Raw genomic sequence first — 21,458 nt, 5'->3', positions numbered from 1 at the left:
ACAACATGTGCACGTAAAATCCCACAGGACACAGCAGTGATTATGAAATTCACCCAGGAATAAAGAATAGAAAAAAAGGAAAAAGGCAAATCCTCTAAGGGCATGAGAGACAGATTTATTGAATGACATCATGCTAGCTCACATCCTTGCAGACCCTACTGTATTGCTCGTCACCATGGCAATGATGACATCGCTGCGTTGAGTAGCCTGAAGTCTATATTTCTTTGTCTCAACAGCAATGGGGAAGTTTTGTGTGTGTGTGCGTGTGTGTGTGTGTGTGTGTGTGTGTGTGTGTGTGTGTGTGTGTGTGTGTGTGTGTGTGTGTGTGTGTGTGTGTGTGTGTGTGTGTGTGTGTGTTTAGTGTTAGAATGGGTGTGTGGGTGAAGTCACATGTACAAAGTGGGGGGTTGCAAAAATGTTTGTTTTGTACTGTATATACAGTAAATGTGAAATGTACATGAGTGTGTGTGTGTATGTGGGGCGGGGTGCACGTGGGCGCTTGCATGTCTCTGTGTGTGTGTGTGTGCGTGTGCGTGTGCGTGTGCGTGTGCGTGCGCGTGTGTCAGAAGACTTACATGTAGATTAGAAAAGCCCATATATCCGGGGTGCATGCAGAGATCACACATGGCTGCCAGCTTGCTTCAAACAGGTATCCTCTGACTTCAGTCTGCTTATACTCTCCCATATCCACACAATGACTACACAGTCAAATTCTCAGTGTTTATTTAGTCTATTCTCAGAGTTACACATGGACAAATTAACACTGAGGATTATACTGTGTATCCATCTAAAAAACACTATTAACATTTCAAACAGGCCACTCAAGCTATGGTGTAAACTAAAGTAACTAAATACTTTTACTCAAGTACTGTACTAAAGACAATTTCAAGGTACTGTTACTTACGTTTGATTGTTACCTGTTTTATACTTCTGCTATTTGAAATTGATTACATTACATTACAGTCATTTAGCAGAAATTGATGATGATCTACAAGCTTGACAACATGTCGCACCGCTGTAAATCTTGTAGCATGTATTTGTACATTGTGGTATTGCTACTTTTACTTAAGTAAAAAAAATCTGAGTACTTCTTCCACCACTGTGCTGGGAGCATGGCTATGTTTACTCAAGGCACCTGACCTGAAACACTGAAGACACCTAAAAACAAGTCTTCAAATAACCACTTTGGATTTATGAGTGATGCTTGCAGTGTGCGTTTATTTTGAATGTGTGTATGCACACACGCGCATGCTGCGTACGTGCATGTACGGTAAGATAATAAGATTAACCTTTATTGATCCCCGGAGGGCAATTCAGGTGTCATAGCAGCAACAGCAACAAGGCTGAAACACAAGAGAGACCTGATATGGGAAACCAATGATAAATACAAATAACAAAAAATATTAATCTTAAATTCTGTCCAACGTGTCTATATCAACAGTGTACTGTATGAACCCAATTACAGTATTATACACCGTATATAGAACTTAAATATACTTTATGACCATCAGAAGGCATAATGGAAGTTATGGAACATTGCGTCAGAGCATGCAATGATATTCTAAGAAGTTCTGCAAAGAGTTTGAGGAGAGAAAGAATTAACATTATTTTACAAAATAATGCTTTTGCTAACTTAAAACTTATTAAATCTCTGCCTGCAGAAGACTGAATTGCCTAATTTACAAATTGCAGCTACAGGGTTTCTCATTGGGTATTTCTGTATGTTGCTACTTCCTCTTCATAAAATAAAACGTGTGTTTTTTTAATACATATAGACCTAGTATCTAGCCCAATTTCCTGTTTGGGGTCAATAAAGTTTAACCATTATTCAATGATTAAATCAAGTTTATGGTGCAGTGCAGTCAATCTACAGGCTGAAGACGGATGTTACTGTGTGTTTACAGTGCTGTTATAGGCCACTCTCTGACTGCAGTGGGAGCACAATCAACAATGCCTACATTTTGTTTCATAAATTGGAATAACTCTGTGTCATGCATGCACACAAACTCACGCATGCACACGCGAGTGTGCGTGTGAGAGTGTGCGTGTGTGTGTGTGTGTGTGTGTGTGTGTGTGTGTGCACACAGGAATGTGGACACGGACACAATAGCAACATGATCAGCAATTTGTCAACACCTGTCAGCTAAATAGGCTATGTCCTCAAGTAGGCTACACACACACACACACACACACACACACACACACTTTGAACACACATGTGATTCATCTGGTCCAGTCGGTCCCGTTGTGCCCGGCAGCACGGTTTGTGATATGCTAAACATTCTGTAAACATTACCCGGCGCATGGTTACTGTCACCATGGCAGCGTGACAACAGCACTCGGCCCGGCCCCCTCAACCCCGGGACGCTCGTGTTATTTAATGTTTGGTTAAGCATGAGCACCGCATGTTTCTAGCCTCTCCTCTCTCTCTGCGCTCTCGACGCGCCGTGCGCACGACCGGAGGAGCGCGAACCCAGCTGTTGCTATGTTGTGGTGTTATCACACAACAACAACAGGAGGATAAAATTCTCCCTAGAACAGTCTGCCCTTATAGCACAATTCCACACAGTTCATGCTGTCCGCTTGTTCACATCACATGGGCGAAGGGGAGGGAGAGACCAGAGCAGATGCTTGCTGAGATTAACGGGCCTTCCCGTTGCGTCAAGCAAATTCATCAAGTCACGAGCAGAGGTCGACGCCGGGATCAGGTCAAATGCAGGACACGTGGGGCACAACTCCAACATTTGACACCCAGTATGACCAGTTTAAAAGTGTCAAATCAAGGTATCTATGGCTTTAAAGTATCAGTGGCTGTCACCGGGCTATTACAAGTTCATAATTGCGGTCTAATTTGGGCAAATTCTGACAACATCTTTGCTACAATGTAAACTCCTGGGATTTACTTTCAGGCTGAGGGTGTGCAAATGTCAGAGTTACATGAACGTTAAGGATTTTACTGTGTACACAAGTTACAGGCTACCGTTACCAACACAACACTCAACAGTCAATTTTCTTATCACCAGCCGTTCCAGTCAACCTACCCCCTTAGCAAGTCATTGAACTTGTACAGGGTCATGCTGTTCAGCTCAGTAAAGTTTTCACTGAACTGAGCAACACCTGCCTGGGGTCATGGTGCCAGACCACTTGCCTGGAAACCAGACAAATCTGCCAGTGCAAAAAAAATTAAAGCCAGGCTACCAGATCACAACAGTGAATAGAAAAATATCTAAAAGCTCCTGCAGGCAATGTAGACTCTACTTCACCTAAATGCCTGAAATATAAACGTAAACACTGAGCAACGAATGATCACAATTTCTTTCTAAAACAGAGAAACACAAATAGAACAGGTTTGATGTAAGTTGTTATTGAAGCTGCTCTCCAGAGTACATCTAGTTCAAGTTCAAGATCCCTTTCACTGCCAAACAGCCAGGCTTAGCACAGATGAAAAATCACACTCACATTCACTGCACACAAACCTCAAACATAACAGAAAGACATGACAAAGTGCAACGGTAGCGCAGTCAGTGGTGGAAGAAGTATTCAGATGTTTTACTTAAGTTAAAGGAGCAACTGCACATTGTAGAAATACAATTTTACAAGTAAAAGTCCCATTTTACTTGAGTACTTGATGTACCTAATTGGCCTCAAAATATACTTAAAGTACCAAACGTAAAAGTGCTCATTATGCAGAATGTTCCATGCAGATATTCTGCTTGAGACATCAAAATATTATTTATTTATTTTTATATTTCAAGTTTTTTTGAACATTTGTCAGTTTGTTAATAATCTGAATCTGCAAAGTAATTAGTAACTAAAGTTTTCAAATAATTGTAGTGGAGTAAAAAGTACATTATTTGCCTCTGACATGTAGTGGAGTAAAAGTATAAATTATAAAAAAAAATACTATACTCATGTAAAGTAAAAGTACCTGAGAATTGTACTTCAGTACAGTACTTGAGTAAATGTACTAGTTACCTTCCAACACTGGGCGCAGTTACAATATAAATCCAGGTTCACAGAATCAGACTCTTATGTGTACATTACATTCAAGGACTCACGTGCACACACATGGCCATGTACTTTGAGTAGCCATGTACCTGAAAAAACGCTCTAAAATATAGCTGCAGAGAAATGTAATTTGACCACTTGGACCACATGTCTCCCGAGTTGCATTTGTCATCATTTCCTGACTCTTCACACAGAAGTGCAGCCCATTGGCTCTTGGAAAGAGGAGCGTTTTGTCAAAACATCCATCACTAGTGAAGTGGAGGGGCTGGCGCGTTTCTGGCCTCTGGAATCAAAGGAAGGCGTGTCTACGACTTCCAAGCCTGGAGACATCCAGCAGAGCAGTTGGTGTTGTAACCATAGCGACATAAACAGGAGGAACAACCTCGATTCAAGCGTAGATTACATAAAACGTGTGGCGTGTGTGAGGATTAGGTAAGGGTTGTGTGCTTCTGTGTGTTTGTGCGTGTGCGTGTGTGTGTGTGTGTGTGTGTGTGTGTGTGTGTGTGTGTGTGTGTGTGTGTGTGTGTGTGTGTGTGTGTGTGTGTGTGTGTGTGTGGCTGCAAATATGTGCTTTGCAGGCGTGAGCCGGTGTGTCTGTGAAAGAGTGTCTGGGCATTCATGTTTGTGTTTGCACATGCAAATCAGTTTGTGCTTGTGTGCGCACACACACCTACTATTGTGTATGTGCATGTGGGTATGTGTTGTTTGTATACACACCCATGCAACCAGTGGTGGACAGTAACTAAGTACATTTATTTGAGTTACTTGAGAATGCATATTTTTTGGATACATGACTTTCACTACTACATTTCAAATATTGTACTTTTGCCTCCACTACATGTCTAGTAAGGGAACAAGTACTGTACATTATGAATTAACCACTTAAAAACCCCATTTCAAATAGTGAAAATTGCCAATCTAAAAGCTCACAATGCGTTGCATCGTGTTGTGAGCTTGTGGATCGGCTATTTTTTTGCTATCATTGATGTTTTTTGTACTTTCTAATTTGTACTTTTGAATATTTCATCATTTTAAAAAGCATGCACTTTTGACTTCTTTGTGTTTTTAAAAGCAAGTACTGCAGTACTTTAACTCAAGTACATTTTATTGAGCAACTTTCATTTGTAGTTGAATCATATTTGACCATAGTCACCAGGGGTATCTATACTAAGTTCTGGGGTTGAGTACTTTGTCCACCACTGTGCAACACAATACACTCTTTTGTGTTTTAGGACAACGATAAAGTAAGATGTTCATTCAAAAACCTGTGAGGCGTCCTGGAAAACATAAACATCCACAGTAAGTTTGAACCACAAACTACTGTAGCATTCCAGTATGTCAGCAGGCCCGTGCTTTATGACCAAGAGAAAGTGTTTAGTTTACGACATCACATCAGTGCAAAAATAAGCCTGTGTGTGTGTGTGTGTGTGTGTGTGTGTGTGTGTGTGTGTGTGTGTGTGTGTGTGTGTGTGTGTGTGTGTGTGTGTGTGTGTGTGTGTGTGTGTGTGTGTGTGTGTGTGTAGTCGTAGATGAGATGACTTCTTCCTGATGACATTGAGTGGAAAATCCAAGTGGAGCCAAGAGCAGATTAAATAAAAGTTAACTTTACCCTGTGGTCAAGGTAATCACATGCACACAAACACACACACACACACACACACACACACACACACACACACACACACACACACACACACACACACACACACACACACACACACACACACACACACACACACACACACACACACACACACACACACACCTTGACAAAATGTGGGTATTATTCACATGTGATTCATATGAATGAGACATGTTACAAGCAAGCTGGAGATCACTTTTAGAGAGAGAGAAGAGAGAGAGAGAAAGAAGGAGCAAGAGAGAGTGAGAGAAGACAAGAGGGAGAGAGAGAAGAGAGAGAGAGGGAGGGAGGGAGAGGGAGAGAGGACAGAGAGAGAGAGAGAGAGAGAGAGAGAGAGAGAGAGAGAGAGAGAGAGAGATAGAGAGAGAGAGAGAGAGAGGAGAGCAGACAGAGAGAGAGAGAGAGAGAGAGAGAGAGAGAGAGATGGTCCTGTATAGCTAAATGGACAGACCATATCATTACAGCTGTCACGGTGCATGGGTTCCATTCCCACCAACCACCAGTGAAAATGCATGTACACAGTAATATCCAGGGTACCGCTCCGTTCTTTCAACCCAAGAAACTATGAAAGAACGCCACTCTGTGACTGAATTCCACAGATTTACCATAGCGTCCGGGGTGAGAGCAGCAAGCAATGCAAATGAAACACGTTACATAATTACTTTCCTTTGGCTTTTTGGGTCAAAACAAACATTTGTTTGTGTGAGTGTATGTACAGTATATGTGTGTGTGCGTGTGTGTCTGTACTCTTTTTTTACTTTAGTAAAACAAAGTAGCAGCAGGCCAGCAGCGCCACAATGTAAAGGTTTGTTTATTTATTTCATACACACATGGCAGTTTACAAAACTGAAATATGTGAATATTTACACTAGTTAAATGAAAGGAAGGATAAAACCACAATCTGCTATTTATTTATCCTCCCTTCAATTTTACTCAAACTGCAAATATTTAGTGTCCATGAATAACATTTAGAAATACTCTGTTAAAATACAATTACATGTTAATAAAGTCCTTTAGGCCTATTCACAATTTACCTTGAGTAAAAGTACAAAATAATACATCATAAGGCTAATTTGTCAGTTCTGTTTTGTATTCATAATAAATCTGCAAAGTGGTATCTCTCTAGTCTAAGCTGTCAAATAATTGTGTTTAAAAAGTGCAATGTTTGCCTCTGAGATGTAGCCTAGTGGGCGTGGCATGGAATTATAAAGTATGGAAATGCTCAAATAAAGTAAAAGTGCACGCACGTGTGTTTGGGTGCGTGTGTACGTTTGCACGAGTGCGCTCGTCCGAGCGTATAGGTCACTGTAGATCAGTGTGGATGATATATTATAACTCTATGGCAATGGTGTAAAGTAACTAAGTACATTTACTCAAGTACTGTACTTAAGTACAATTTGAGGTATTTCCAATTTTCAATAATTGTCAACAGTGCCTTAACTCATTCTGTGCCACATGACGACAAATGTGGATTATTTAGAGTGGATCATATTTGTTGATATTGAGTTTACTTGACTTAAGAGAATTCTTGTTGTTTTCCATGTTCTATAGTTCAGCTTCTATAGTTCAATATTATACATGCTTATATTCTTGCAATGATAATTGAATTTGAATTGTCTTGTTCCTGAATACAAACAAGATGTTGTTGTAGAACAGTGGGCTTACTATATCAATATTATATGCATGGTGAGCTGTAAAAATATATTTCATACTTACCCTAAGGTTGTAAACACACTAATGGTTAAAATACTTAAAATGGTTAAAAAGCAATTTGTAACTAAAGCTATATTTCATGTCAACGTTAAAGTGTAAAAAATACTATGCCTTACACTGTTTGGTAAAATGCATATTTTATCAGTTTTACAAATGTATGAAGAACCTCCCAGTAAAGACCATACTCTGAGGAAAAAGGTTTGATGGGAACTTCATTTTGTTATCTGTCTGTCTAAGCCTTGCTAAGGACTTTGCCAAGGCAATTGCTAAGGCAATTTTAATAATTCAACTTACTGTGATAACACATGCTTGAACTTTTTTACTTTGAAATGTTTTGTAGTTTTTGAGATATTTTACTTTTAAAACATACATCTGAAAACTTTGGCACCTCGCTGTTCCTTCATACTTTAACCTAGAAACTTGATTCACAATTTAAAAATTCCACCTTACTGTGGACACACCAGCGTATCCACACTGGAGAAAAACCTTTCCGCTGTTACCAGTGTGACAAGAGTTTCAAGGCGTTGTGAGCTTGTAAATAGGCTCTTTTCACAAGTTTTGCCTCTTTCTTATATTATTTGACAATTACAGTTGTTGAATACTTTTGGTGTAGTAATGGTCTTATTCTTTTTTGAGGCATTATAAAGGTCTTAAAACTTTAAAAGTCCTTCAATTGTCACTTTACTGGCATCTGGGGACCCCCCAAAATCATGTGGGGACCCCCCTGGGGGTCCCGACCCACATGAGAACCTTTGAGAACCACTGCTCTTGAACTCAACTACTTCTCATGTATTGGGGATCCGACCATAGGTGGATAGGTGGCGTGTCGAGACTACAGCGTCCAGAATCCTTTGCGGCGATGTCAGCCTGGTCTATGTGTGTGTTTTTTGTATCCAGCAGCGTACCGCTCCAGTCAGAAGGAGTGAGCAGTGTTTATGTTCAGATGCTTCCAACAAAGGACAGAGCGGAGAACACAGAGGCTGTCCCGTTTGACCAACCAAAAACTAAACAAAAAAACTGTGGATATTAATATTTTTACTAAATGGTGCAAATTCACAAGTTCACAGAGGGAGTACGGGACTACAGCAACCCTCCGCTCGCTTTCTCTTCTTGTGTCTCGTTTTTGTAAACCAAGATTGAAGGTTGGAAATTCTTCACAAAATTGCCTTTGTGTGCGTGTGTAGGTTTATGTGTGTACGAGTGTGTGTGTTAGCGAGAGCCCATGCTAGCCTCGCCAAGTTGGAATTAAAGCCAGCAGCCGGGTTGGTTGCATTGTGTTTGAGCCTCTTCATCGGATAGTAGGAGAAAGAAGAGCTCATCCCTCCATCCCTGTGACTGTGAGTACTGAGTACACACACTACACTACAGCTGTGTGACCACACTACAAGCCTGTCCACTCTGCCCAGTAATAGCATTACTACTACATGGATAGGATACAGGATAGGTGGGCACTATAGGGACATCTGGGCACCTCCATGTAAAATTGGCTATTTTGTCCAAAATGTTTTTTAAAAAAAAAATATTTGAAAAATGGTCTTAAGTAATGTAAAGTATACATGATGTGAACATGCACTGTACATCATTATCACACTTAATTTCATCCTTCAACTTCTTGTCGATGCCCCAAAATGAATATACAGGTTTTGTAGCAATTGTAGAAATATTAGACCTTAATTGTCGAATGTTTAAGCATGTTCACATGTATACTTTACTTAAAAAACATTTTTCAAATATTTTATTTTTTAACATTTTAGACAAAATAGCCAATTTTACATCGAGGTGCCCAGATGTCCCTATAAGTGCCCAGACTGCCCACCTATCCTGTAACCAATGTGGCTAGAGTGTATATAGCCTCACATCGCTAGCCAGCCAGCACTTCATCAGCGGTATTGTTCTGTCCCCAACGTCACCTTTGTCCCCCCAACATGTGCCTTTGCGACGACGATAAATCATCATGTACATGCCGGCTATTATAGTCTCTTTTCGTACAGCATTATTGTGTGTCTATGTTGTCTAACCCTCGGAAGATAAGTCCTCATCATCAGTCATAAGTAACAACAGCAGCAATGCTGCTGCTGTGCTGAGCGTTTCTCTCGCACACGCACACTCATAATACAAGGCTAATTTCTTTCCCTCATCTAATCTCCCTAGAAATCAGCACCACTATAAAGATAAGCCCACTGGTGGAGATTGACTCTGAGCGACGTGTGTGTGTGTGTGTGTGTGTGTGGGGGGGTGGAGAGAGAGAGAGAGAGAGAGAGAGAGAGAGTGATATGCAGGTATTAGTTTACATGTACACTAGTTTCAGGCTTTGTGTTGACCTGGGGGTGGGTTGTGAAACGGAACATTGCCTGATAAGGAATTAAGCAAATGCAGAGACTCTTGCCATTACAGAGACTTGATTGCCAATTCATGCTTCCCTTTCCTTCATCTGTCCTTCATTTTTCTCCTATTTCTCACCCAGATGATCTTTTTTTTATCTCCGTCTGTTTCTCTTAATTCTCATAATTTCTCACCCACATTCTCTGTCACTCTTTCTCTGATCTTCTCTATCTCTTTCTACATCTTTTAGGGCTGCAACTATTGATTTTTTTCTTCGATTATTCTATCTCTCGAATTAGTAAAATACTCGAGAAGCGCATAATATATATAATATATATATGTAAAAAAAATACAGTCCTAACTGTTTTAGTCCGATTAACTGTTGCAGGCCCATTGGACTTCACACTACTGTATTGAAAGACATACTGATACATTACCTGTCACAAGTACTCAAGTCTAGAAATAATTACTACTAGTCGGACATAGGTCTACAAAAAAAATCCCTCATGTGTTTAAGGACTCTTCCTCCACTTGCAAGCTGAAGTGATGAGCAACTGAAAATGTTAGTTTCTCTAGAAGCCCATGATGTTAACTAAATAATGTCTGTTTATGTTTCAAATCTTTTTTATTGTGAAGCACAGGGTAATATTATACATTTCTGTTCATACATATGGATTGCTTCCTTCCTTCCTTCCAGACATATACACAAAATAGACGATAATGTCTGTTTATGATGCACATTTCACTCATATGACACTTACATATCACACCCCATGCACTCCTGTAACTTTCACCAGCAAAAAAAGTGTTTTTAAATCGATTCAATCTATTAGTTCGATTAACTGTTGCAGCGATTGCATCTTTGTCTCTCGCTCTCTGTTTCTCATCCGGATTCTGTCTCTGTCTCTCTCTCTGTCTCTCTCTCTCTCTGCGTCTTTGTCTCTATGCCTCTTGTTCAGTCCCGCGCTGATGTGATAAGCCATGCTGATAGTGATCTCAGTCAGACTTCCTTTCCCCCTGTTGGAAATGTCATGATGAAAGCAGAGACCCATTAACTCAATCTCTGCCTCACTGTGATTATTCACAGGGAGACCACAGGCCTGTCAGTATGGAGAACTCCATCACTAACATGATCAGAGTGGGAAATTAACACCAGTCATCAGCCCAGTAATGGTAACATTTGGCTGATTTCTTTCCATTTTGGCTGGCTGAGAAGACAAGCATTACAGCCACCAGTATTGGTAAGGTTAGCCTGTTTTAATTCCGAAATGGTTACTCAACCTCCGGCCAAATCCTGGTAAACTTTGACCTGCGGTTAATAGGTTTGTCTTGTCCACCAGTATAGTTTTGCCTACATTATTCTATTCTTAAGGTTATATTTGCCAAATTATGCTTCTCACATTTGCCTGGTAAAATATATTTGCTGGTGAAATAATTGTTGAAATAGTTGAAGCAGCCATGTTAGTAGTGGACTAAAGTTAGTATCCTGACCTTCACTGAGGATGTGTGATTAGACTCCATCAGAAGGATTCGTCACCACATGGAGATGGCTGGCAGAGATTGTGTGACTGTAGTTTTAATAGGGAAATTGCTGTATCAGCCTACTTAGGCCTAACACTACGACCTCCTATAATCCACCTCGAAGCGCAGATCTCCGCCAGGCCGGGTGGCCTGCCTAGGGCGTTGTCAGATGTAGGGTGCAGCCAGCAGGACACGAGGAAGCTGCAGAGGGAAATCGTTTGTGTGACAGATGGCAGCATTTTTGGTGTTTTCAGAAGTGCTTTTGGAGGTGCACTCTATTGAGGCCCCTCAACATGTGATTCCAATCTGGGGTTGATTGGATTTTGCGTTCATGAGATAATGGCGTTTTTGTAAGAAATAGGCCCCTCCCACATTTCGCTGCATTCATTAATTTCTTTTTTTGTTAAATGGGCCCCTCCGACAAACTTGGGAAGCCAATCATTGGAAAGGAAAAAATTCTATTGGAGTAGCAGTGTTTTGAAAATGCAACATTTTGGAAGATCTAGTTGACAGAAATGGGTGTGTTATATACAGGGAGTTGTGTCATGATCCAAGGAATCCAGGGGAATTAATTGTTACTGGATGACCTACTGGTCAAGAGTTCTAGACCAAAACAAAAAGCAACCTGTTCTTCCTTGGCCTACTGGGACTGTGCATGCAAAGTTTGACAGCAATCGGTCGAGCGGTGTCGGCGATTAGCTATGCACAGTCTGACAGATGGACAGACACGCACACGGACATGGGCGAAAACATATTCTCCACCTCTCAGCTTGGCGGCCTGGCAGAAATAATAAATACAATAATACAATAATAAGCAGCTTTATTCAAATGGTGTAAATTTAACTCTGGGAGTGTAAGAATGGACCCTTATGGATCTCTGAGGTTTAAAATGAAACTGGATTATACTGTGTAGGTTTGCATGAGAGAATAAGAGAGTATCTGTTTGCCTGTGTATACTGTGTGTGAATGCATGCATGTGTGTACAGAGAATTTGTGTGTGTTCACTGTGGTATATATGCCTTTATAGTGTGTGTGTGTGTGTGTGTGTGTGTGTGTGTGTGTGTGTGTGTGTGTGTGTGTGTGTGTGTGTGTGTGTGTGTGTGTGTGTGTGTGTGTGTGTGTGTGTGTGTGTGTGTGTGTGTGTGTGTGTGTGTGTGTGTGTGTGTGTGTGTGTGTGTGTGTGTGGTCTCAGTGGTCTCAGTTTCAGGCAGGAAATCGGAGCTGATGGGCTCAGACGGGGAGCGGAGGTCTCTTATGTCTTTATGCAGGGACAGAACAGGACATCTCCCCAGTAACACTGTTTATGGGGAGAGAGAGAGTGTGTGGGCACAAAGAAAACATGCTTTTTTCATACCAAGGGCAAACTGGTACACAGTAAAATCCTCAGTGTTAATTTATCTATTTGTAACGCGGAGAGTGTACAAATATGGTTACATTTTGTATTCTCTTAGAGTTAAATGAACACCCCAGCATTTTACGTCTGTTGTTCCTGAAACTGAAACCAAACTGATTTACCGTAGTCATTTTTGTCCGAACTGAAGGGTTTTTGGTGTTTTTGCTCTGCTAGTAATCTCATAGAACAAAGCAAATAGCCCCTTTGAGTCTCAGCTATGAGTGGTTGCTACAGCAAAATCCAGAGTGTTAATTTAACCCTGAGAGTGTATAAATCGATCCTCACAAGTCCTTTTGAGTTTGACACACTCAGAGTTCAATTAACACTTCACATTTTACTGTGGTAACCAGTCATAGGGGATTGGGAAAAGCCCCAGGTAATGGTGATATAAATGATTTTAATGTTTTGAACGTTTACATGAGCCCTTTTATATGTGCTAGTAAGTTGGGGGACACAACCTTTCTGAAACCTCAGCTAAAACTATGTATTGTTGCTGTGTGGCTAATAGAACCCGAACAACTCCAGTGTGCGATTACTTTTTTTTTTTTGCTGCTAGATATTAAACTTTACAAGGTACTTTTGTGTTGTTTTGTGATGAACACCCACCCAGGAATTCTGAAACCATTCCAAAATCACAGCAACACATGTTGGCCTAAATGAGTGCTGCAAAAAAGATTGCCTACACATTACTTTATGAAGGTTCAGGAAGCAGTATTGGATTTGTGTCAATGTTGCATGAAAGGGTAATATCTATATTGCAAAAGGCTGCAATGTGAGCATTTTCTTAAATTATTTTTCTAATGCACATAGGGACATTGGAAGCTATGGCTCCCTTGAGCCCATGTGGCATATGTGACATTCCTACAATTGCTTTTAGTAGAGACACTGAATGTGCTCAAGCAAAGCATTTTCAACTCCATATTCTGCACGCCTAAACATATTCTGCCATATTAGGGATGCACCGATTGGGAAATTCTGGGCCGATACTTATGTTTGAAATAACAATTTGGTAGCCTATACCAGTGTTTTTTTTTTGTTTTGTTTATTTGGTTTTTGTTATTCACTACCTCTTTTGTGCCAGGGAAACAAATCGATAAAACGAATAAAACGAGCGCTAAAGTCAGAAAATGTTGAGAAAAAAACAACCATAGGGGTATTATCTCTCTGCAACACACAAGATTTTACTGCATGCTCTTGTTTTCCCTAAGTTGTTGCATGAGTTATATTTGGAGCATGTATGCACAGTTGTTGGTTTAAACTTAAGTGTGTGAATGGCTCAAGGATGCAGCACGCAAGCGAGCTGAAGGCTCGTTCCCAGTAGAAAGCTTAGGATTCACACCAACAGCATGCTGCCAGTGGTGAGATTCATTGTGTCGTGCATAAGTGTGTGTGATTGAGTGCACACGTCCGATTCGTGTTTGTCAAGAGTGCATGCTGGTATTCATGTTTTTGTGCAGGGGCGCGTGCATGTTTCACCATCGGCAGTGTGTGGGAACTTGTGCGTTTGTCTCAGACGTTGTGCACGTGGCGTGGGTTCGTTTCATCAGGGCAGGAGGCACCAGCAAGCTCTGTGAGTGTAATCGGCGGCTTGGCTAAGCCCCCCCCACCCCATTGTGAGCAAGGAGCTTGGAGCTCGCCCGGCCTCCTCCCAGTCCACCCAGCTTAGCTTTAGTCTCCCCTGGTCTGGTAAACAGCCCACAGTTTGTAGAGGGAGAGATTGCGTTTGTCATGGAAAGTGGGTCAGACTTTGTGGACACGTTTTTATGGCCTGTTTCTGTGAGGTAGGGGGAAGAAAAGAGGCATTAAAGCCGCAGCGTTTTTCCACAGTGCTACTGCTGGTGGAGTTGAGTGGAGTGGGGTGGGCTGAGGACAATGCTTCCACACTCATATCGTCGTGAGTGACATTCAGCAGCCCTTCATTAGCCCGGTGCAGTGATTGTACAGTAATACAAATGACAGGTTTGATAGTGCTACTTGATTCATACATAAAAAGACTAAATGAGATCAAGGGGGGTTTTGTCAAAAAACATGAATAAGACTTGAGTACTCTAGACGTTGTTCATCAATAACATCAGCAGCATCCAGACACGTTTATTTAGTACTAGATAGGTGTAAAGAGTGGCAACTTACTACCACATAAATATTCACATGCCTCAGTATGTTTGTGCAGATTCTCACCAGACTGACTTTAGCCCCTTTCTTACTTTCTTAAAAAAAGTTTAAATTTGTATCCGGTATCCGTTGTTTAGATAACCATGCAGAGTTCTATCAAACATACAGGTAATATAAATATAAATTTGACATTGCCCAGACACGTAGGCACTTTACCTCAGCCTATTAGCCCTCAATAGCACGCACGTTACCTCAGCCTATTAGCCCTCAATAGCACCCAGAGGATGATAATAAATAACTAATATCAGCCCTAAGGCTGATATTGGTTATTATCCCTCTGGGTAACAACAAGCTTTATAGATTTCAGACATGAACACAGAACAAACACAATCTGATTTGTGAAAGTAGGGGAGAAAAAAGGAGAACACAGTTAAAGAGCAAAGAGCAAGAGCAAGACATAATCTCCGTCTTCTTCCGTCTCTATCACTCTATCCCTCTTGGTTTGTTCCCTTCTTCAGTTACACAGTGTTTCAAAGTACACTGGGCAGTTTGTCCTGCCAGTACCTAGGTTGGACAACCAGAGAGGAAAAAACTGGTATATACAGTGAGTCCGTTCATCTCCCTGAAAAGTTGTTAGGGAGTTCCATCGCTCTACTTGGCGTGTTTATGACTTTAACGGTAAGTCAGACGATTTCATGAATAGAACCTTATTTGGAGTATTTAGAGTTGGGTGTAAAAAAAAAGAAAAAGAAATGGTGTCAGCTAACGTAAATGCATTGACGGCAAAGGAAGCCTAACGTTTTCTTTTCTACCATGGTACACCCCAGAATTCACCAGGCACTTTCTGAAAGCCATTTTAACCCATCCAACAAGGTTTTCGAGTAGAATATGACCTCCAGCTGTCTGATAGACGGTCACCTGTCGAAGAGGCAGGTGGAGCTGACAAATGTTTTAGGGGCAGGTCAAAGGTATACCAGCATTTGCATGGTAGCCTTTGTTAACGTCCCAGCATTCCCACCATGTCTGACAATAGCTTCAGTAGCTTGGCACCTAAAAAAAAAAAAACACACACCCCCAGAAGACAAATTGCTGTCTGTACATTTCACCCTTCCATTGTGGGTGGGTGAGATGGCTTCTCAGCGCTTTTATGCCCCAGGCCTGGGGCATGGCTGCTCTCAGCATTCTGCTGCCAGGACACTAAGTTCCCTTTATTTAATCTGACTGCTAGACCTCTTTACAAGCAGAAAAAAACAAAAACACGATTGAGGTTAAACATAAAAGTGAAACAAACCACAGCGTTTCACACTTTCACTTGTTCAGCACTGAGCGCTTGCTGGAAGTTTTGTTGTGTTACCAAAGATGGGTGGAGGAGGTGTGTGTCTATCTACACACACACACACACACACACACACACACACACACACACACACACACACACACACACACACACACACACACACACACACACACACACACACACACACACACACACACACACACACACACACACACACACAAAATTTCAGACAGGCCTGTGAAGCCATTTTTCCCCCCATCATGCATGATTGCTATTTCCTGCTTCACATTAGACGCCTTCCTGTGTTGAATAAGTTTACAGGCACACACGCAGTCTGTATTAACATATCCAGAGACTGGCCCTAGGTGTGTTTGTGGCATATTTTGGCCTGCCTGTGAATAAGCGAGGCAAGGTCAAAGGTCATTGTCGGGATACATTGGTATGCCGGCTATATAGAAAGAGAACGTGACGTCACACCATTGAAAGTAATTGCTGAAAACCTCCCAAGATGGCGCCACCTGTCCATTGAACTCAATGGACGGGTCGGCGGTCGCTCGTTCTAAATTTGTATCGGTATGTTATTATTGAATACGCAAGTTGAGGGCAAGGGTCATTGTCGGGACACCAATGCATATTATTATTATTTAGCTATTTATTTTTAACAGGATAGTGCACATTATTAAACTGTGCACACACACACACAGACACACACACACACACACATATATATATGTATATATATGTATTACATACACATACATTACACACAGTATTAGTGTGCATGAATAGCCACATGACGGTGTGTGCTTTCATGTCTCCAATGCATTCCTGGATGCAGGTGTATTACATACATCCACTCCACACACGAAGGCATGTGTATGTGTGTGTGTCTGTCGTGCAAATGAAGACAGTGTGTGTGACTGACTGTTGCTAGTTAGGCGTCTACTGTATGTGTAACCTACATATTTGGTGTGTGTGTGCGCGCCAGCCAGTATTCATCCCACTGCATCATTGATGAGGCTGTAATTTTAAACGCCACCCCTCCTCTTTCCTTCCTGTCTCCCCATCTGTCATCGGTTAGCCGCTACCCCATACCCTAGCTTACCGGAAGACCAGTACACTGCACTGCACCGACAGCACAGAGACAGCAGCACAGCACCGACTGGAAACCAGTGCGCCCCTTTGTATTGGAAACAAAATCTGATGCTCTGTGCATTCTGTTCTTAGCTGTCACAGTGGCTTCAGTCCTGTCGGGGGAATGTTTTGAGCTTTTGTCAGTGGTTACCAGTGGTTTCATGGGTGACGCTGCCATGATGGAGGAGTTACACTTCATCCTCCTAAAAACAAAACAAAAACTCAGTAATCCTATTAATCCTTAAAACGAGTTTAAATAGAAATAGAAAAAAAATGAAAAATCCCCCAAATGGACCTGTAAAGATTTTACTGTGACTGTGCACTTGTGGGTTGTTCAATTATAGTATAGAAGAAAGAGAGAATTTGACTCTCCCAACATGGATGTGTGTATGTTATAATCACTGGTAGTGGCTCTGGTGTGAACACTGCTTGGCAGCCCTCTATTGGCCAAGGCCCATTTCTCCAAAATGGATATGCACTGTAAGGAAGCCGTCTCTGCTTTGTTAAGCAATGCTAAGAGAGCCAAGGACATTTGCCTGAGAGAAAGTGAGGATCATGTGTGACACACAAGTCGTGAGCTGGATTTGAACCCAAAATGCACACTGCAGTGTGCACTGTGCACCTTACTTCACTGATCCACTTGTATTGTATCCAAGTACAGGTGCACTGCAAGTCTGAGTCGCAGCGGGCCACCAACCAGTGCGAACCAGTCATCTCTTGGGCTGGGATCCAGTTATGCGCTGCCTTGGGCTCTGACTGATGACTCCCGTTGTCGTGGGAACGACACTTGGCGCTCCTGGATTGTACGCCAATGCCAGTATCATGTCGTCCACGGCAACTGGCAGCCTGTTAAGTTGAGCTAATCTAATTCTCAGCAGGAATTTGACAGTGAAGTCTCCAGTCTGCCTTTGAGAAAGGGTAGTGGCATAACGTTAGGGAAGTGGTGGTAGCATGAAAGTTGATGTTGTAAATGTATGTTCCTTTTGTGTGCGATAAAATGTATTTTAGTGTTTTTTTAAAGCATCTAGAATGAGACGCAAACCCTGCACGCTGCCAACACTGCAGCCACGATGCCCTCTGTGAAATTGCCTTCTACTGCTATATTCTATACCTGTTAAAAATACAGCTCCAGTTCACCAACCCTTCATATCCTCAAGTCCTTTTCCTGACCCGCTTCAGATATTTCATGTCTTCCTGTTTATAGCCGCTGAGTGTGCGCCTCGGTTACATTGCAACCCCTCCTCAGGTCAAGTGCTTGGCCCGGGGCCCGGGCAAATCATTCTAATAGAGCCAGTTATCGACAGCTTTCCATTCCTTGTCACAATTACAATATACGAAGACTTGATATTGGCTACATTGGCTGCATTGGCTACATTAGATACGGAACGGGAGACAGTATACAGTGCACAGTACAATTTCAGCGTTAAATTAACACTGGATTTTACTGGGCAGGAGGAAAGCGTTTGGCGGTATTCACATACATAAGGCTACTGACCAAGGCTACTGTTGTTAGCCCTCCTTTCTATAGCCATGTTGTGAAAAGCTGGCCCTCCTAAAAGCGTGCTCACACTGGATGTGAAGCAAAGGTTTCTTGAGGTGCGATGACATGCAAATTTGATGCCAAGACATGAAAAGATGCACATTCTTCAAATCAGGTGACAAGAAGGACGTATTCGTTTTCTAACTTGAGTGAAGAATTTGCATGAGTAATGTGAATAAACTTGTGTGAGTGCATTTTTGGGTCCAGTGCTGATCCCAATTTCTGATCCACTGATTACGGTTGTTTTTTGACTGGTATTTTGTCAAGAAGCTGTATAGATCAACAATTTTCTGAAATTTTCAACATTTTTGCAAACTTTTGAAATGATAAACAACATTTCAAATGGTCCCCCCCCAAAATTGTATTTTATTAGAATGGATTATTCCATTATTAATCGATTAAATCAATTATTTCGATTAACTGTTGCACCCCTACAACTGAATCGAATTGAATGAATGCCAATGAACCCCACAAACTGAGAAATTAATGGAATGGTATCCTTTGCCATTAGTTAGTAATACCCAACCCCATACAGTATTTCCTGTCTGTCTCCTTTTTGTTGTCGTCGTCTCCAATTTCTCCCAAGGTATGGGCCAGGGGTCTATCTACTCTAGACTAACATGTGCTTCGGGCTAATGTTTCCATCCATTGAGTGGTATATATTATCGGCTAGACCACACACATAGTGATGGTCACCTCCAGGGACAGGGAACATGAGGAGAGGGTAGGCCTGACTGTGATCTGGGGCTGTGGGACTTCCTGTCTGCATCCACATATCTAGCTCTGTGTAGATCTCACTGGAACAGAGTGCGTGCGATGTGAATACTGTGTACAGTATGTGTGTATTGTGTGCATGTTTGTTAGGGGGTTTGTTGGTATGTGTATGTCTCTATTAGGAGCGTACAGGTCCTTCTCTGAGGTGAGACTAACACGAATTGCTTTTTGTTCCCCCGGGGCGCATCGTATAATGAGTTTGACTTTTACATAGCGGATAAGAAAAGTTTGGTCTTTGTATTTGCCTTACGAAAGTACACATGCACATACATACACAAACTGTCAAAAAAGCACAACACATGTGCGTGCCTTTAAACAGTCTCACTCACACACAGATACACTATCAAATACATGCACACTATCAAGTGTGCACAAACAACAAACCCCCCCCCCCACACACACACTATCAAACTATATCTCTCTTTCTCCCTATCTCTCCCACAAACACACACACAGCACACACACACTAATAAATACTAACACCATCAAGTACGCTCACAAACATATCACACACACACTCATGCTATCACACACACAGTCCTCACTTCCCTGTTGTCTGGTATCTTCTCTCAGTGGTGTATTCCGGGAATTCACACTCGGGTACTTATTGATAATGCCGTCTTATCTGTCTGTGTACACACAGTCCACATCCCACCTCTGCTTTATGGGCCTCAATTCACGGCACATTAATTCCCCTCTATCGCGGCATCAGCTGTGAATTTACCCATCATAAAGTCCTCCATGCATACACAGTAAAATCCTCTGTGTTAATGAAACTCAGAGAGTGTACAAAATGTAACCAAATAGACCCTTATGGGTTTACATTTTTGCACTCTCTGTGCACAAGTGTACATGTCCTGTTATTTTCCTTCTGTTCTATTTTATAGTATTTTATTCCATCCTATTCTGTGTGTGTGTGTGTGTGTGTGTGTGTGTGTGTGTGTGTGTGTGTGTGTGTGTGTGTGTGTGTGTGTGTGTGTGTGTGTGTGTGTGTGTGTGTGTGTGTGTGTGTGTGTGTGTGTGTGTGTGTGTGTGTGTGTGTGTGTGTGTGTGTGTGTGTGTGTGTGTGTGTGTGTGTGTGTGTGTGTGCGCGTGTGTGTGCGCTATCTGCAACTATGTGCTGTGGGTTGGTTTTGGAAAGGACGTGCTACCACCAATCTGAGAGACCACACTTGAATTCGCACCCCAGTCTCAGCTATAGAAATAGAAGGAGCAGGTTATGACAAGGTGCTCCCGAATCAATTAATGCCATTGTTGACACGGTCGGCTGGATTGTAGATCATCTGCATGACGGCGCTGACCTTTTCCAAGTAGTTGTTGCAAAGCTGCTGCTGGGGAGATAGATCGCCAGACATGGCGTCAGGGCTACAGTGCTCATGTACTGTAGAATGGCACATCTGCGAGTGAGACTGCTTAAGTGTTAAGCGTGCACACACATCTGCTCCGGTTTCCCAGAGCTGGGACCCCCACGCCACATGGAAACCTGGATCAAAGGTACCCGGTTCCTTTAGTTAGTTAGCATTATGGCCTGCAGTCTGGCGGCCAGGAGCAGTTTGTGTTTGTGTGAGGGCTTTTAAGAATCCGAGTAGACCTGATGTGGGATGGATGACAGATTCTGCTGTGGGTGGAGGAAGATTGTGCAAGCTTATGGATGTTCCGATTCAGTATTTTCAGGATTTATTGTCACAATGTGTGTGTGTATATAAGCGTTTTTGTTTAAAGAATATGAACTTCCATCTGCACAAAACCAAGAGCCCTTACTCAATGCGCGCACGCACACACACACACACACACACACACACACACACACACACACACACACACACACACACACACACACACACACACACACACACACACACACACACACACACACACACACACACACACACACACACACACAAAATCTGGAAAATGATTTTCCTTCTCTCCGATGACTGGGATAGAATTCCTGTCCTCCTTCCTCTTTTCCTTTCATGTTGTTCCACTGTGTGCGCCCATG

The 21,458-nt window shown here is 42.0% G+C and overlaps 1 protein-coding gene across 5 annotated transcripts in view; it reads left to right on the top strand.

Moving 5' to 3' along the window:
• Window positions 1–630: 630 nt before the first annotated feature.
• The window catches only part of LOC308099860 (E3 ubiquitin-protein ligase pellino homolog 1), a 59,007-nt gene continuing 38,179 nt past the window's right edge, over window positions 631–21,458 (top strand). For 2 of the 5 annotated variants that reach the window (XM_080448689.1, XM_080448690.1), the window contains exon 1: window positions 8,274–8,700. The gene's annotated coding sequence lies outside the window, so the exon portion shown is untranslated. Of the gene's footprint in view, window positions 650–5,589; window positions 5,630–8,273; window positions 8,701–21,458 lie in introns of those variants that run through there. The other 3 variants (XM_080448694.1, XM_080448693.1, XM_080448691.1) reach the window with 3 other exon arrangements.

The sequence above is a fragment of the Gymnoscopelus braueri genome, assembly GCF_963280865.1.
Source record: "Gymnoscopelus braueri genome assembly, chromosome: 14".
Taxonomy (NCBI): Eukaryota; Metazoa; Chordata; class Actinopteri; order Myctophiformes; family Myctophidae; genus Gymnoscopelus; species Gymnoscopelus braueri.
This window is presented reverse-complemented; position numbering and strand designations above follow the sequence as displayed.